This window comes from Lolium rigidum, unplaced genomic scaffold, assembly GCF_022539505.1.
Source record: "Lolium rigidum isolate FL_2022 unplaced genomic scaffold, APGP_CSIRO_Lrig_0.1 contig_58181_1, whole genome shotgun sequence".
Classification (NCBI taxonomy): Eukaryota; Viridiplantae; Streptophyta; class Magnoliopsida; order Poales; family Poaceae; genus Lolium; species Lolium rigidum.
Window position 1 is genome coordinate 45743 of NW_025901037.1, and position 19366 is coordinate 65108.

Genomic DNA, 19366 nt, shown 5'->3' on the forward strand with positions numbered 1-19366 from the left:
CGCTGTTTGTTCTTGCAACTCGTCTCGATCTGTTCTCCCCTTTCGGTATGTACGTTTTGCTCATTTAAAGGAAAGTGACAAAATTTAATTTAAAGCGAAGTAGTATATATCGAAAGGTAATAATGTATTGGCCCGTCCTTTGTTGTGCGTCACGGTCCGCCACCGCATGTCCGGACTTTTTTGCTGCAATGTTCTGTTTTTTATACTCGTACATGATGCTACAAGTTTTAATATCTCATTTTCTCGTATCGTTGCGCGGGGAGGGAATTCTTGTCATCCGGTTTTGGCTCATGTTGTTTCCTTGTACCGTTGCGAAGCTACGTAAGAGGCCGGATGCGTGCGTATGAATTAGCTGCTATGAATTTCTCCTCAATGCTTATGAATTAGCTATGTTCCCGGAGTCCTACCGGTGATGATGAAATGATGAAAATTAGTTGTTAAGAAATAAGTGATTTTGTTGTTTGAAAATTTGTCCAAGCAATGGCTGTTTTCATCTATGTAATTACTACCCGTTGGTGTATCGAAGTCATATAGTGGACATTTGTTTGTCCAATGCATCACTTTATGAGTTTTTAAGTAAAATTGTTTCATTCTTGTAATGGATGAGAATTTGTGTTTTCCCAAATTAAGTTGTGTATCGGCAGATGCTAAAGCATTATGACATTCAGTATTTAAGGTTGTGTGCATGTTTATTGGCGGATGGTAAAGCATTGTGGCATTCGGTATTGAAATTTTGGTTTGTATGTAAGGTTGTGTGCATGTGTACTGACACATAGCAACATCAGGCTGTGACAGTGTTTTGATTTTTTTTAGCATGCCGGCTGACTACAAAAGAGTTATGTCTCTAGTTTGTACCACAAATTAAGAGTGGGCCGGATGGTAACCGGTGCGCTCCAGTGACCTCGTGTCGGGTTCGGTGGTTCGAATCACGCCTTCAGCAATTAACTTTTGCCACATTTGAAAAAATCATGAGAGTTGCAAAACGCGTGTAGACATACTACAAACTAGTTTTTTCTGTACTCCTTACAACAAGCAAACCTTGGCTTGTTGGTTAGACGCTCTAGCCTGCACATGCGAGGTTCAGGGTTCAAATCCTGCCTTTATCAATTAAGTTTTGCCACAATGGAAAAATCATGAGAGTTGAAAAAGCGTGTAGTACTAGAAACTAGTTTTTTCTGTACTCTTGAGGCTCTAGCTTGCACATGCGAGGTGCAATCTTCAAAACATAATTTTTGCAATTAAATTTTCCCCTTACAACAAAAAGAAAAATGAATTAATCAGCGATAATGATACCTATTGCATCTTTTCAATAAAAAAAGAAAGAAAAATCCATGATTGTTGCAATATCTTATATATTACCATGGATACGGAACTTGTTGCAATATGCAAATAATTATTGCAACGAAATGGGTTTGAGGCAAAGTACCGGTATTGCGACAAATTAGAATTTTGTTGCAATACAATCTATTTTTTTGCAACAATGTGAATACTTAGCGCAACATGGGAAAATGTTGCAATATCTTTTCAAATATTTCCACGATTTTATGATTGTGTTGCATTAGCTAGTCTCTATTGCAACAAGGCAGAAAAGTTTATGCAACGAAGCATAATTGTCGCAATAGGACCACCATATTACAACGAAGACATGTTTTGTTGCAATACACGCCCTCTTTGCAACAAAAAAGTTGACTACCGCTACAAACCTATATTGTGGCAATATGTGGAGGCTATTACCACGAAGGGGGGTTTCGTGGCAATATTGCGTTCTATTGCAACGAAAACTGGCCGTTGCAATAATTATTGTTGCAATAGACCGAATTTCTTGTAGTGACTGCTGATATAGCTCCTAAATTTGTCTACGGGGCCAACTTGGTCAGCACAGAGCAGCTGCATAAACTGCCAACACATATGCGGAATTTGCATCAGTGGTACCTTGATGCATGCAAGGAGAACATAATGTACATCGTGGCGAGTATACCATGGGAATATTACTACCGAAAGGAGGAGATCCATATTGAGATGAATGAACTCGCGCGTTATTCAATCTAGATGCCCTCGACAAATCTCTCATGAGTTGCTATTGCTTGTAAGTTGTTAACTACATATAAGTTCATTTTCATTCAGTTCATGTTCGTTTTCATTGCATATATATACTCATTATATCTTATGTGTTCTCTTATGCGGATCGAAGATCGGTGAATGCGAAGTAATAATATTATCAATGTTGGGTTTATTGACCCGGATAAAATACATGTTGAAACGGTGAAGCATAAACGCGAAGAAACGGGGGAAACCTACTAAGGTTTTTGGGGGAGCAATATTTACGTGATTCAATATTGTTTCCTTACAACTACGAGTGAGAGTCTTAATGATCTTTTATGCACATTCAATTTTTCTTACTCGATGTTAAGTGTAATTCCCGACGTATATGCATAACATGTGCAGCTTCCACTGGATTCTACTAGACATTCAACCCGATAAGGGAATAGTTGAAGTAAAAGACCCACCGAGTAGAGGCGTGGACGGGTTCAAGGACTTGCGGAAGTTGCTCCAAGTGTAATTTCCTTCATCGCCGCGCTTTATTATTCGTGAGATATCAATTAATTATCCACTCATTCAATCATTCTTTTGCCCGGCAGGGCTTGGACCGCTTTCAAGAGACATCGTAAGGACGGTACACAGGCGCAGAAGCTAACATTTACTCCTCGTACCTTGCTCCCGGCAGCCACAAGGGACGAATCTATGTGGATACTACGTTTGCGAGTCCATTCGCATGTTAACCACCGAGAAGCAGAACAATAATAAATTCGACGTAAGCAATAACATTCACAACTTTATTTATTATCATCAATATTTCGTTATCAAGACCGATATAGTCATACTCATCTCATTTTCGTATATAGGTCGACTTCATGCGGGACGTGACTCCAACCAAAGGAACACGCACTAGGAATCGCGGAGGAACCGCGGGACTTTTGATTAAAGATGTACTAAACAACAAAGGCTTGTTTAGTCCAAATAGATGCTCTACCTCCAAATAGACGGTCGTTAGTACCGCTTGTCGATCGTGAGCTAAATGTATATATGTAGGGAATCTACGAATATGTGTAAGGGGAATCGACTTTTGCTTGCAATATTTGTTTGATCGATCTATATATATATATTGAATGAACGTGTACAACTTCTAGTAGCGTACAAATATATGCAACTTCTATTTTAGAACGAAAAAAAATGAAATAACGAGCGGTCGGTGGCGGGTGAGGGGTGTCGCACCCCTCAAACCCTAAAGCGACAGGCGTTGTGCGCGCGCCACGTAGAGGGCCTTTTGTCGCGGGTGGTAATACCGCCCGCGACAAAAGGGCTTGTGCCGTGCGCGCCCCGCGGCTGCCACGTGGTGGACCTTATGTCGCGGGTCGTAAGTGACCCGCGACAAAAGGTTAACCCTTTTGTCGCGCCACCTTTGTCGCGGCTGGCCGCCCGCGACAAAAGGGCCTTACCACCCGGAACAAAAGGCCTGTTATCTACTAGTGTATGTACAGCAAAACCCATTATTTAGCTTGAAATGGTACCCTACTTATAATTATTGCTGACACTAATTTTTAACCATATTGGTACATATATAGGTGGGGATCCCATATTACACCAGAACTGTGTGTTGGCTCCACTTTGCACTGAACTGTTTCGATGATTGGTCGAGTGGTAGGAGAGACTACGTTACATTATCTTTCTCCCTTCCGAAGTTCCGTACCATAGAAATTAATAACAATTCAGCCTTTGGTACAAATTCTTGGACGCAATCGACTAAACTAACTCATCCGTATCTCTAGAGATCTAATATTTCCGAGTGAATTTTCTCTTTCGTGAATGTCACTTTGAAGTGAAAGATATGTGCGTCCCGGTCCAAGGTTGACGTGCATAAAAATCATTAATCCAAAGAGCAACGAGGTCCAAATCAACACATCTTGTGCGTGGACACCGATTAATAGATCGTTTTTTTTTTTTGGAAAAAAAAGAGCAACGAGGTCGATCAAATCAACACATCAATTGTGCGTGGACACCAGATGTGGTATTTTAGTCTACTTGGAGTATACATCACCCATATATTGTGGGGGCGTAGAATATCATTATTGCCCGATTTAGGCGACATAACCCGAATCGCAAGAAATGATTGTATACTCCTATTATTCGAATTCCCTTTCTGGCGACCGACCGCCAGAGCGGTTAGTTTCTACAGCGCGAAACCCGCCCGCGTCCGTCCACGTACCTGATTTTGTCGTATTCGATCCGGCCTGCTCTCGCTTCACGTCCCGCGCGGAAAAAATGAATTGCTCCCGGGGGGAATCGAACCAGCAACCTCTCGCCCGCACGCGAGCCCAACGGGCCAACCAGTTGAGCTACTAGTCATACGTGTTAAATGCAGAGGCGGATTGTTTTTGTACTATCGAATGTATATGTTAGAAACGTTAAAAATTAACTTTTTTTCACGAATTCCCTTTTCTGATTTTTCATTTATATCATTTATTTTCGATTGCTTAAATTTATCCTAGCTAAGAATTTTTTTTTCAATTCCCTTTGTACAATTCCCTTTTCAGTTCCATTTTTACAATTCCCTTTTTTTATTACTATGTAAGCTGATTCATGTTTCGTTTAACCAACTATTATAATTCCCTTTTTCGGGCTTGTGGTTTTTAAGGGGGAAAAATAACGGGTGGGAGATTCACTTGCAACTCAAATGAACTACCACTTGCTACTCAAATTAAGTACCATTATTAAGTTGTAAGGTAAAAAAAAGTTGCTAAAATATTCTAAATTAAAATAAATTTTTAGGGTTGCTAGGTATTTATATTTACCTTTGATAGATAACGTGCACCGGGTTGATAACTTCTAAACAAAAAAAAGGAGTCTCTAAAAATATTATAAATGAAATTAAATTTTTAGGGTTGATAGTTATTTAATTTTACCATTGATAAATAACGGGTCGCCGGGTTGATAGGTCGCAAACTAAAAAGGAGTCACTAAAATATTCTAAATGAAATAAATTTTTGGGTTGGTAGTTATTCATATTTACCGGTGATAAATAACGGGGCACCGGGTTGATGATAGCTAAATATTCTAATAAAATAATTTTTAGAGTCGATAGTTATTTATTTTTACCATTGATAAATAACGGGTCACCGGGTTGATAGCTTGCAAACTAAAAAAAAAGGGTCACTAAAATATTTTAAATGAAATACTTTTTAGGGTTGGTAGTTATTCATTTTTACCGGTGATAAATAACGGGGCACCGGGTTGATAGCTTGTAAATGAAAATAATCGCTAAATATTCTAAATAAAATAATTTTTAGGGTTGATAATTATTGATTTTTACCATTGATAAATAACGGGTCACCGGGTTGATAGCTCGCAAACTAAAAAGGAGTCACTAAAATATTCTAAATGAAATACTTTTTAGAGTTGGTAGTTATTCATATTTACCGATGATAAAAAATGGAGCACCGTGTTGGTAGCTTGTAAATTAAAAATAATCACTAAATATTTTAAATAAAATAATTTTTATGGTTGATAGTTATTTATTTTTACCATTGATAAAAAACGGATCACCGGGTTGATAGCTTGCAAACAAAAAAAGTATCACTAAAATATTCTAAATGAAATACATTTTAGGGTTGGTAGTTGTTCATATTTACCGGTGATAAATAACGGGGCACCGGGTTGATAGATTGTAAATTAAAAATAATCGCTAAATATTCTAAATAAAATATTTTTTAGGGTTGATAGTTATTTATTTTTGCCATTGATAAATAACGGGTCACCGGGTTGATAGCTTGCAAATTAAAATAATCGCTAAATATTTTAAATAAAATACATTTTAGGGTTGGTAGTCATTTATATTTACCGTTGATAAATAATGGGGTTCCGGGTTGATAGCTTGCAAACTAAAAAATAATCGCTAAAATATTGTAAGTGAAATTATCTTTTTAGGGTTGATAGTTTTATATTTTCCCGTTGATAAATAACGGGGCACCTGGTTGATAGTTTTGTAAACTAAAAAAGAGACGCTAAAATATTCTAAATGAAATTAGCTTTTTAAGGTTGGTAGTTATTTAGATTTACCGTTGGTAAATAACGAGTCATCGGGGTGATAGATTTATAACTTAACAAAAAGAGTCGCTAAAATATTTTTAATGAAATTAGCTTTTTAGGGTTGGTAGTTATTTACATTTACCGTTGGTAAATAACGGGACAACGGGTTGATAGCTTGTAACTAAAAAAGATTCGTTAAAATATTCTAAATAAAATTAGATTTTAGGGTTGGTAGTTATTTATATATATTGTTCATAAATAACGGGGCACGGGGTTGATAACTTGTAAGATAAAAAAAGAATTGCTAAAATATTTTGAATGAAATTAACTTTTTTAAGGTTTCTACTTAATTATATTTACTGTAGAAAAAATGTCCATAATGCAAATACCCGTGTTGAGAAGTTTCTGATTTTTTATTCTGCCAGGTTATTGATGATGGTATAAAATCTGTTTGTCTCCCACTAATGCATGAAGTGTTCGGTGGTGGAGTTGGTGCGGCCCTGTTTCCTCCTGCGCGCGGTCGCGGGTTCGAATCCTGGCCAGATCGCGATTTAATTTTTACTGCCCAGGTCGCGCGGACTTTCCAGAAATGGAAACAACCGATTCGATTTCTATTTTGGGAAACTGATCGCTCGGGTGGGATGGAACGATCGGCCGCTAGCTAGGGTCTCCCCCTATTATTGTCCTTTCAACGCCTCAGGTGAGCAAGCATTACAGTGACTGGCGTTGGCCTATTTATCTATAAAAGGCAAAAGCTCTCCTATGCTCCTTTGGGTGTCACTCCCTAGTTTATTGGAGGAGTCATAGTGATCTTCTGCAAGGTGCGATTTGAGGTAACTTATTTTCTTTGCGATCCGTTAGGCTAGGCCAGCTCTTTTAGTAATTCCTCTGTATGCTAAGCTATACATTCAGTCTGGTCTTCTTCTCTTGGTCTTTGCATTAGTTCCATTTTTTTTGGAGAGGTCATACGTTGCTTTTTTCCTATAAGGCGCCGCAGTGAATACTATAACATAGTGGAACTGAATAAAACAGATTCTCTCACTCTGGATAAAAGAAGTATATATAGAAAGAAAGAAAAAATGATGCCGAAGAAAGTTTCCTTCTAGAATCAGATGGGGATCTGATCATTTGGTGCAGTTGTAGCTTAGAAACATGGATGACTCGGCCCTATTCATGCAATGGGCCATGGAGACGCTGGAGCACGAGCAGCCGGCGGGCGTCGTTAACGGCAACCCCGGCGAGGTTGCATTCCCCTCGCTTCAGGCCCTCCGTGACGTCTCGCACGCAACCCTCGTCTTCGACGAGCTGATCATGGACATGGAGGCCCACGCGGCAAACAGCGGGAGCTCCGGCGAAACCACCGACGGTAGCGGAGGCGGCGATTTCTCGTCCACAGCGCCCAGGCATCACGACGTTTCAACCTCGTTCAGGTGCGCTCCGAACCATGGCAACAACAGTGGTCCCACCAACATGGCCGTGATGAGCTGGAACTTCAGCGCCGCCTCCGCGCAGCCCGGCAGCGACGGCACGCTGGAGGATGCTACCGCCGTTGGCATACCTTACGAGCGTGCCATGCCGGACATGGCTCACGTATCGCAGCCGACGAGGAGGACCTCCACGAAGAGCAACGCCGGCGGCACGGGAACCACGTCGGCTCCGTTCGTGGTGGACCACATCATGGCTGAGCGGAAGCGCAGGGAGAAGATCAACCAGCGCTTCATCGAGCTCTCCACTGTCATCCCCGGCCTCAAGAAGGTGACCCTCCAATTAAATCCAGTGGTTTCATACTCATGGAGCTCCCCGGAAATGCGGGGAAATAAATCTCATCAGTGCTGTTGATTTAGATGGACAAGGCGACGATCCTTTCTGACGCGACCCGGCACGTGAAGCAGCTGCAAAGCCCTCGAGGCCACTGGTGGTGGCAGCAACGGCAGGAGCGTCGTCGAGACGGTGGTGCTCGTCAAGAAGCCATGCTACGCCGCCGTAGGGGACGACAACGGCTCCCCCTCGTCGGCGTCGTCTGGGTCGCCGGCGGCGAGGGACCCGCTGCCAGAGATCGAGGTGCGCTTCTCGGAGAACGGCGTGATGGTGAGGATCGTCTGCGACGAGGCCAAGGGGGTCGTCGTGAAGGTGCTGTCTGAGGCGGAGGAGGGGCTCCACCTCAGCATCACCCACGCCAATGTCATGGCGTTCACGGCCTGCACTGTCATCATAACCATCACGGCTAAGGCAAGTTTCCGGTTTTCCTTGATTCTGCATTTTGGTCATTTGGTAAAAACTCACTCCCTTCAACAATTCTTGTCGGGATTTTACATTTTAGTTCAAAAATCACGACACGAATAATGGAATGGATGGAGTAATACTCCGTACCTTTAAGATGGGGCTTTTGAAAATACATGTCGAGTCTATGTGACCTTGCTAATTAAGGGCTGGGCTAGGGCATATGGCACGATTTCACCCCTCCGGCTCCCGCGTGCCCCATAACCAAAGGGCATCTACAACGGTCCGATCGTTTGCAACTGCGCGGTTGAAAAATGCGCTTGCATCCAAGTCCAGCGATCCAACGTATAGTGATCGGGCTGTTCGCGGGGACGGACACACGGCCCAAATATAACAGACGCAACTTGGACGCTCTCCCTCTCTCATCTCTAAGGGCGATTCTTTGGGAGAACTCAGTCGACCCACCTCGCTCGTCTCCGATCTGCAGGTTCCTCCACCTTCGGTGGCCGCTCCGGCGGTGGGAGGGTGGGGAATCCGTGGATCGAGGCCTGTACATACCATAGGGCTAGGTTGGACCGCGGATGGCGTCACCATGGAGGTGGTGGTGGCGGCGGAGAGGACCTTTTGGGTGGCTTTCTTCCCCTCTTGCGGTGGCGTTCTTTGGAGCTTCACCGCGCGGCAGCTGTCTTCCCTGAGCCGGTGGATCGATGGATCTGCTGCGCTCGTTGTGCCCCGGCCGGGTCCAGAGGGGCGGTGGATCGGGAGTCAAGATAAGAAGGTGGAGCTGGTGTTGAAGACCAGCGCGACGGCGGCGTTTCACCGGGTAGGATCTTCGGATCCGGTGATTTGCGACCTCCCGTCTGCCACGGGGCTAGCTCCTATCCAAGGCGTGAAGTGGAGCAGCGGCACGCCATCGACGACCCCAGTTCATCGTCCTCGTCGGGATCTAGAAGAAGGGCTTATCTGTATTTTCTGTGTTTTTGTGGGTCTTTCTGTAAGAACGCTGGTTTACTACTACTCCTCCTTTTCACAAAAAAAACACGGCCGAAATATGCGTCTCGGATGCGTCTCGGCGGACGATGCATGCATGGTCACGCCATGTGACAACTAGTTTCTCCCACGGGCCCGCCTGGCAGCGACCTAGGTCTTCTCAAGCATTCCAGTTCTTGCGACGAGGCATTGCTTCGGCAGTCTGCGCCACGTTAATGGCGATGCCTCTCCCACCGTGCGGCCGCCGCCCACCTCTGCCAATGAAATTAATGCCATTGCCAAACGTGTCGCACGCCTCGGCTTCCTCCGTCGTATATAAAGAGGGGTGTGCGCTCGGCTGCCTCATCATCTCCTCTACACAAACCCAAGCCGCCGCACAATCTCCACCACCCTCAGAAGCCCGCGAGGGAATCCATGGCGGGTCTAGCTGGCTGGCGAGGCGGTCGAGGCCGCGGGTGTGGTTGCCGCGGTAGGGGCCGCCATGCTGGAGCAACATCACCCCGCCGCTCGTCGTCACTTAGAACATTGTCGTCTTCGCAGCACGTGAGCACCTTCGAGTTCATCCTCCGCATCGATGATGACCTCCTCGCCATCAAGCAGTTGTCGGACAAGTTCGCCAAGTTCATCGATGGCGCCGAGCTGGCCGAGTTGTAGCTGCGGGAGGCCAGATGTGGCTTTTGTCGGTGGCCTGTCGAAGTCTTGTTCAACGGGCAGGACAAGATGTACATGCGCACCGGGAGGGCCAAGTTCGCCCACGCCCAAAACCTCGAGGCCGGCTGCCTGCTGACCTTCCTCTATGAAGGTGACAATGAGATGATTGTCAAAGTATTCGGCAAGACATCCTGCCGGAGGCACTTCCACACAGACAAGTCCAACGAGGACACCGACAACTAGTATTGTAGAGCGTTTTTTGTTTGCGGCAAATATGGCCACTGCCAATTAAAGCCACTAGTGTAGGTTTCTATATGTTCTTCCTACGCATCTAAGAACATAATACACACATAACCTAGCTGAATTTTCTAGTTTGGGTGACTGGGTGTCTGAGAGTGTTTTTTCTTTGCAGCGAAAACACGAAACCCGCGAGGCCAACAGTAATTAAGTTTCCTTATTTTACAATTTTTGAACCATATTTCAAAATATGTAGTAGTTGGTGTAATATTTCTATTCTACGGTTAAAAAAAAGAAAAAAGTTAGGTAAAAATATTATGCTTCTGGCTGCTAGGCATCCGAGAGGCAAACGAAGCGTGGTCAAAAAATAAATATTTTCATGTCCTACTTCATCCTTTTTGCATCACTCGTTGGAGTGCGCTAAGGGTATCTTCAACGGGATGATGCATTTCGGAGGTTTTAATTGTCCGTTTGCGTCGTTTGACGAACGCGAAAATAATCGTTTATGTTCACGCTTTCGTTTGCGTCTGGGTGTGCTTCCAGCGGGCGACCCATTTTTGTTTTGCAAAATATTTAAAAAGCATAACCTACAACGTAGAAACTATACAAACTAGAGTTGTAGAAACCTAGACTACTTGCTGCCCGATGGCCCGGCTCCGTCGTTGCGTTCCTCCCTCGTCTGCATCTCCGCCGCCTGCCGTGCGGCTCTAGAGCTCGGTGCGCCGCCACGTCCTGTAGCAGGCGCAGGCGCAGCGTTTCATTCGCGGTATCCTTGGCCTTCTTGAGCGTCTCGAAGGAGTCGACAAGATCCCTATGCTCCGCTACCTTCTCCTCTGGGGTAGGCGCATCAGGGTCATCAGAAGACCATGAGATGTTGGATTTGTCATCCTCTGCGGCAGCGACGGCCACCACCCAGCGGCGTTCCATCTCGGCGTCGAACGCCGCGTGGCCCACCCGTTCCTCCTCTGATTTCTTCTCCACGTCAACCAGGAACTTGGCGTCCCTGACCGGTTCGAGGAGGTCGCATGTGTTGCCGTCGTCGTCGAACTCCTCGTCGGAGCTCGAGACCGAGGGAGGTGGAGTTAGAGGTGGAGGTGGAGGCGCGATAGCCTGGCTGCGGTCGGCGCTGCTCATGGTGGCAAAGGTGGATGTTGAGCGGCAGCGGCTAGGGTTTAGTGTGGGAGGAGATGAGATGCGCGCGTCCCTGTTTATATAGGCCGGAGGCAGGCGATGGCCGCGTCACGCGTGGCATTGTCATTACTTCGTGCGCAGAGGTAGGCGATGGTGGCGCACTACGCGAGGCATCGCCATTAATGTGGCACAGACTGCCGAAGCGACGCAGCGGCGTCAGTCGCTGGCGCACCTGAGAAGATGCATCGAGCCAGGGTCGCTGGCAGGCGGACCCGGCGAAACGTCTGCTAGACGCGAGCAGACACTTTACGCGTCCGTGCAGCGTCCGTAGAGACGCATCCGAATCGCATATTGGGACAGGTTTGTGTGACCGCGGATTACCCGGTCACGATGCGTTACCCGCTGGAGCGTGTTCTGAACGCATTTCGGCTGGGCGGACGCAAACAGGCTATCTCCCCCGTTAGAGATGCCCTAAGTCTAAAATCAGCTACACGTTGAACCCGAACCACATGCATGTCAGCCGTAGGCGGTGGTACTTTTTAATGCTGGAACATCTTATAGTGGCTGTCCTTTAAAACCCAGCTACTGCATGGCTTACCAATTATCAGTTAATCATAACGTCAGAGTTGTACTGTATAATACAAGTATATGTTGGCCCTTATTTTATTCTATACGAAATGCATAAATTATGATATCCTACATTATTTGCAGCATGGTGGACATAGGAAAGGCTAGTAGATTATTTAAGCATACTGCAATGCTGTCTCCCAGGCTCCAGATCTTGAGAAAGATCTGAAACACAACTATGCTCTTATATATTGAAAATAAACCAATGTGATAATGAATAAATTCATAGGAGGAGAAACGCCTACTACATATATTTATGTATTTATTTATATAGGGTCATGTTTTAAAAATATCGATCATTTTGACTTTCCTCAGAGATCCACTAGGTTAATCAACAAAGCGCCCAAACGATGCAATTGTTTGGCAGAGGTAGTAGTGCTCAAGTATAATCAGCGTGGCTGTCTAATCGGAATGAACATCATGAGATACTAATGTTTTACTGCTAAAATTGGTAACCTTTTAACTTCATATAGATTAATAGTCTATATGTCTCTAATTTGTCTAGTACAACAAGAATACAAGATATAACATGTACGTCATGCCTTTAGTTTTAGGTATTGACTTTGTTTTGAAATATGTCTTTTTAGAAAGCTAGTTGATTTTTTTTTTTTGAGAACATGATACTTTTTGTTTGCTCGTTCTTGTGTGATGCATATACATCATCCTCTTCAACACTTTGCACTATTAGTTATTATGCCCGTTTGCGCCTTCCAACCTCGAAATTTTACCGGAACCCATTACCTATTGTTGCCTTTTCCTCCGTCGTTTCATGCCCGAAGATCTGTGACCTAGATGGGACATCTATGCCAAATTCTTAGATGTTACATCTAGAGCACAAATATTAATTATAGCATGAATCAACGATTTAATATCCGTCTGTATTTATTTTTTTGAATAGTAGGCAAAGTCCCCTGAATTTCTTAAGATGCCTGTATAATTAATCAACATGCTTTAAGTCTTCGAGGTCAACAACTTGATCCTTCTTTTCAGGTGGAGGAGGGCTTTAGCGTGACAGCGGAAGACATCGTAGGAAGGCTCAACGCTGTGTTGCAATAGCACAGCAGCGGCACTTCAACCGAGGAAACAGGGAATTGCAGACATACTTCTACACATACGTATGAGTACCAATTTTTGTGATGATTGTAATTGAAGAAGTCTACCGCTTGGATTTGGAACTATTACAATTACTCATTGTCCATCACTAGCTGGACGCAATAATGCGAAACATATCAGTACTAAATAACTATATGTAGTATCATTCGCAAAAAAAAACTGTACGTATATAGTATCAATATATGGAAATGGTACGGTGAAACCGTGTGCATGCATGCACGCTTGGCCGCTTGCACAGTTGCACCCAATATTCGTTTCGGGCATTGGTCTTCAAATTCATTGAGAAAAGTTCAGCAGAATCTGCATCGTCATATTAATTGAGCTAATTAGAGAAGGAGTACTTACGATTTGTGGGTTCAAAAAGCTAGTCAGTGAAGGCTGATGAAATTCATTACTTTTCTTCCTTAGATAAATATCAATCTCTAGCTAGCGCGATTTCTGCCGTATGAACTTTCCACACGAGGTGAATTAGTTGTAACGTACTCTAGGGGTCCCATCCAGCCATTATCCTATCGAGGTAGGAGGTGAGGTGATCCCACTACAGGAAAACATATCTTTGCCTAGTATACCAAAAATACATGGCAAAGGCCTAAAAATATATGGCAAAGACTTCACCGGATGTTACACTCAGCAAAGACGACTTGGCACAGTTCTCCTCGGTAGCTGAGTATATTTTCTCGAACACTCGGCAAAGATCTTTGACGTGTGTTTTCTATCGGTACTAGGCAACGAAAAAGTGCATGCCGTTTGGCTGACGTTAATGGTGCGAGACCTTTGCCCAGTGTCTACCGTACACACAACAAATACGGAGTTCGGAGTGCTGGCACGTCGTTCGGGTGAGATTCCTTTGCCGAGTGTAATAGCCAGGTGTTTGCCGAGTGTTGTAATCGGCAAATTATGAAGCCAGACCAAATTATAAAAAAATGTGGCGCTGTACCCATCGTTTAGGGGCAATATTCGTTTAATTTGCATCTGTTATATTGTGATCCAAATTCATATACTAAAGGGAGGCTAACTTCTGACGAGCGGAGCGAGGCCCGTCGCCGAAGGCTTGGGCAGCCCCCCGCGGTACGGTACGGATCGTTGGCACCGCCTATATATACATCTTGTAAGCCGCCGGCTAGGGTTTATCAGATTATAAGATAACCCACGGCGTTTGTAAACACCTCCCGATATAGTGAAGTTTCTGTTGGCTGGCGCCCGTGGTTTTCCCCCTTCTGTGTTGGAAGGGGTTTTCCACGTTAAATCTTGTGTCCCCTGCGTGTGTTCTTGTTTCGTTCTTCGTTATTTGCTTGTCGCTTTTATAACGTCATATTAATTGAGCTAATTAGAAGGAGTACTTACTATTTGTGGGTTGAAAAAGCTAGTCAGTGAAGGGCTGTAGGTTTTGTGGAGAAAATGCGACCTAGCAATGCATTGAGCGAATTGATGGAATTCATACTTTTCTTCCTTAGATAAACATCCATCTCTCAGCTAGCGTGACTTCTGCCATATGCAGAGAGGTGTAGATATTACTGTATGAACTTTCCTCGCTACGTAAATTAGTTGTAACGTACTCTATGGGGTCCCATCCAAGCATTATCCCATCGCGAGAGGTAGGAGATGAGTAGATCGATCTTGTAAAGCGCATGATCAGACCTGTCCAACACATGATCGTAAGCACGAATGAGAACAATAAGTTGACTATGATTTCGATTGGTATCAAGACTCGCAATCAAGAGAGGTTAACACGAAATTAAGAAAAGAGTTGTTGTTTGCTAGATTACTCTAATCACAAACATATTGGAAACTGAGGACCATCTCAATTTGGCTACAGCCTGCTAGCTCGACTTACATGTCGAAGCCTTTTTTTTATGTCCTCTGTATTGTCCTCTTCTAATTAATACGGAGAGTTCGTCCAAAAACTCAAACTGATGGAGAAAGGTGTACTATCCATTTATATTTCAACACTTCCTGTCATGCTAGCTTGGCTCCTCTGGGCTAAACATGAACCAAACTAGGGCTATAATTTTGTTATTTCAAATTGCGCCACACCTCTTTGCTCTATACCATGTTGAATTGAATTGCCAAGCCAGTTCACCCAAAAGATCTAGCTGATGTGGAAATGTGGGATATGCATTTGTACTTCAACACCATGCTCAAACCTGGCTGCAAATAAAAATACAATAGGCACATGTCCTTTTGTTTAGAACCCCAGAGATCTGCGCTGTCATATTACTAGGCTTAAAAAGAGTGAAACAACAAGGTTCAACAATTAATTACAAGAAAATCAAAGCAGGGAGACATGCCCTACGAAGCCTACAACACACACTTTGGCGTGTTGACCCACCAACAATATGCGGTCCTACTCTATTACTCCCCAAACCCCGTCAATCATGACTTCCATTCGTGCCAAATTCTATCGGCCACAACAATGGCAATAATGGACGTGTTGTCATCGAAGACATGAGCATTATGCTTGATCCAGTGGCTGCGCACATGAGCATCAAAAAAGAAAGCACATCTCTCCACGATATACTTGGTACCCTTGGAGTAGAATCAGCCCACCCAACTATTGTTCATGTAAGATTTCATAGCTGAAGAATACCCCTTCACACAAGTCGTTTCTAGCACTATCGTAGTAGTTATTTGCCCCTACTGCTGACCATGGATAAAAATCATACAAGTGTTTTGTAGCGCACCCGTTTTTACAAATTTGAGATCCCGGTGCAAAATGCAAAAGGAAGTCCTAAATCGAAATATATAGACAACAAAATCATACTTGCATTTAATAATACTAGGAAACATGCCCGTGCATTGCAACGGGAGAAAAAAGAAGCTACGTCGCGAAAAGAGAGTTCTCATTTGTTTGGACACCGTGTTAGATGAATTTATCTTACTCTAACTTTGTGGTTCGTAAGAGTGTTGTGTAGTGTATCATCGTGAGAATATTAATGTGAAAAGACCAATGCATTGGAATTTTCTTCTCCGCAAATCTAAATCTCATTTTAGGTAATCTACCGTGCAACTACTGACTATGATTACAGAATGAAACAAAATTTATTTGGTACACTTAGTAGATTAGAAAATGCAAAATGTATCTTCGTTGTTTTCAGTTAAATAGAACATCCAAATAAGCATAAACTAAATCACAGAGTCTTGAAAAATGGTAGAGAGGATAGGCCTTTTTAATAAATGCAAAATGATGTATCAGAAAAGATTGTGCAAAAAATGCTACCTATCTTAACTGTTCTCCGTGTCAGATAGGTAGCTACAACAATCTCAATATTGATCTTGAAAAAATTATCTGCAAGTATATTCTACAAATGTGGAGTTATAAAACACTCAGTTTTTGAAGAAGCATGAGAGTCAGAAATTCAATTTGGCTCCCGGGTGCGTATGCTCCCTCTACCAAAAAATCTTATTTCGAAGTGTCAAAAAAATTTGACGAAAAATTCTACATGTACATCTTCATAATATATGTGCGTTCGTCAAGTTTCAAGAAAAACCATCATTTTTTGTGGACTATGTAAAAAAGAGAAATTTTATCTTGTAAAAAACATTATTTCTAGCACTGTGTTTTGTCTTTTTTACACACGTCACATGACAAGTCGATTTTTTATGAAACAACTTTCTAAGCATGTAGCACGTGAAGATGTACGTGCGAATTTTTTGTTTCAATTTTTTTGAAATTCAAAATGTGTATAAGATTCATTTTAAACTAAAGGGAGCACATGCTCCCATGTTCCAAAACATCACTCCCAGAGCCATGAGAGTGATCTTCCATCTATATGAAACTTTATACACCACTTTCATATATAGTAGTAATAGTAGAAAGAACACGAAGGATGTAATGTTTGCAAGGAAAAATACCAGGCTGAACATAAAAAACAGCATTAAAGTCCAAACGCTCGGCACATGCAAATGTCCTCTAATCTCAATGTCGGAACCATTCAATTTTGCAAATGCACTTACCTTACATCTCTTGTCCCTCTCAAAAAAAAATCTTGGTGCAGCGTGTTGGTCTAATGATAGGAGTCTATCTTGCTCATGTCAATTGTTTCGCAACAGCCATAAGCAGGCATCTTTACATACCACGAGAATCAGTGCCGAGTTTTTTACCAAAACAATCAAGATATACTTAGTTGATAGAAAAGTTCGGAGAGATTCAGGTAATTTCCTGTGGCTAGCACCTGTGCTCGCATGCCCCAGTGCAGCGCTCCCCTTCGTATTCCTGCGCAAGCGCGCCCCATAGCTGAAGCGGAGCTCTCGCGCGCTTATCTGTCTAATTGCTCAGAATTTTCTCATCAGCTTGCTTGCCGTTCGTGTGCCCGAGACCTCAAGCTACGGGTGATACCGTTCTAGAGCGCGTCCTTGTAACAGCTCGTCTCAGCTTGCTCATGGACCTGCGTCCTCCCCATCGATACCCACCACACAAGAAATCCTCACGTACGCCCGTACGTGATGATGAGTTGATGACGGAGAGAATCAAGAGGAAGATGGCGACCACCTCGTTGTCCATGCTGCCGGAGGAGATGGAGATAGAGGTGCTCCTGCGCCTGCCCATGAAATCCAACCTCGTCCAGCGCCGTGTGCCACCGCTGGCAGGCGCTGCTGTCTTCAAATTTCCGAGGAGTTCTGATCCGCGTAGACAATGATTGGCGAGTCGACGACGATGGATACAGAAGTTCAGCTGACCGCCTGACCGTCCTCCCCTTGTTGCCGCCGCGGCAGAGTGATTGTGCCATCCATGCTCGCCGGGGACGCGCTGCTCAGTGCTCACCGCGATCTCCGCATGAGTGCTGCCGTTGCCTTGGCTGGCCCTCGGAACGTGCTCCGTCGATCGCGCGCTCCTCCCGCCGCCATTGTCATCGTCGGCAGCAGCGCAAGCATGCAGGAAGGAGATGCCGAGCCTGGTGGACACGGCGCGGAGGCGTGTGAGGGCGAGGATCTCAAAGTCGCGGTCGCGGTGGACGACGTAGGATTCCTTGTTCCAATCGATCGGCTCAATTTGATCTTCTCCATCTTGGCTATATATATATGGTAAAATGGGCAGTTGACACGACTCCGAACTCGATCGACACGAAGACTACCATCGAGGGAAGTGTTGTGACGTGGATAGAGAGTTCTCCGGCAACGGCGTGCATATTGAAGTACAGCCTTGTCGACGATTGGGGATTTGACAATGGGGAGATCATATGTGCTGGATGGTCCGCGACACAGCTGCCGGCTCGTGCATGAGCTCGAAGCCTCGTCGGAGCGGTTTCTTGCCCACGACCTCGTCTCGTTGACATCGCTTCCGTCCTCATGTTTCTTGGTTGATATCTCGTGGACTCGGTAGCTCGCGTGCTTGATATCTGGGAACGCTCGATCTGTTTCGCTCGATCTGATATTTAAAGGCTCAGAAAGAGAAAAAGAAAGGCAAGAAGAGAACAAGTGAACAACTCTGTTTAGGTCCGGATACTTCCCCACGAAAGGAAACACCCACCCACGTAGCAGACACTAGTGGAGAAGAGGCTTTTGGTCCCAAGCAAATGTCCCAGTGCAGAACCAAACCGGGATCAATGGGGGGCATTGGTCCCGGTTCGTTTTGCCCAGGGCGACCCCACTCGCTGGAGCCTATCCGGTAGTGGTCTTTAGTCCCGGTTTGTACTAAAAACCGGGATTAAAGGGTCGGCGGCAGGGCGCGGCAGGCCGTGTCAGGCGTGGGAAACCTTTAGTCCCGGTTTGTAATACAAACCGGGTCCAAAGGACCCCCCCTCTGGACCCGGTTTGTATTACAAACCGGGAAAGTCTCCAATCTGGCTATATAACCTTGCCCCTGCCCAAGTGTGAGCCAAACTTGGCCATTTTTTTACTTTCTTCACAAGAGGGGTGTATTGCTCTCCTCTCTTCTTCACATGCACAAGAGGTATTCGATGAAATGCTTAAGAGGAGTTGCCACTTGAGTTTACACAAATCAAGCCACACTTAACTTGCTCTTTTCTTCTCCATCGAGGTTAACAACTTTATTCTTTTCATCTGTAATTGATAAAATGCATGTGTATATATACATCGTGATGTTCTGTAATGGTTTTGATCGGCTTAATTATATCATGCAGATGAATCGGCAATGGATGTACATTGACCGACGCTTTGACGAGTTCACTTCGGGCCTGAGTAATTTTATGGCCGTGGCGGAGGCAAACAAACATGGTGGCTTCATGTATTGTAAATGTGTTGACTGCAAGAATACCGTAAATTACGCTCACTCGGGTACCATTCACGGCCACCTTCTGCGATTCGTTTTCATGCCCAGTTACTATTGTTGGACCAAGCACGGAGAAAGAGGGGT

At 44.3% G+C, this 19366-nt stretch overlaps 1 pseudogene; it reads left to right on the forward strand.

Moving 5' to 3' along the window:
• The first annotated feature begins 7236 nt into the window (after positions 1 to 7236).
• LOC124681877 lies at positions 7237 to 13077 on the forward strand (annotated as a pseudogene).
• Positions 13078 to 19366: the final 6289 nt, after the last annotated feature.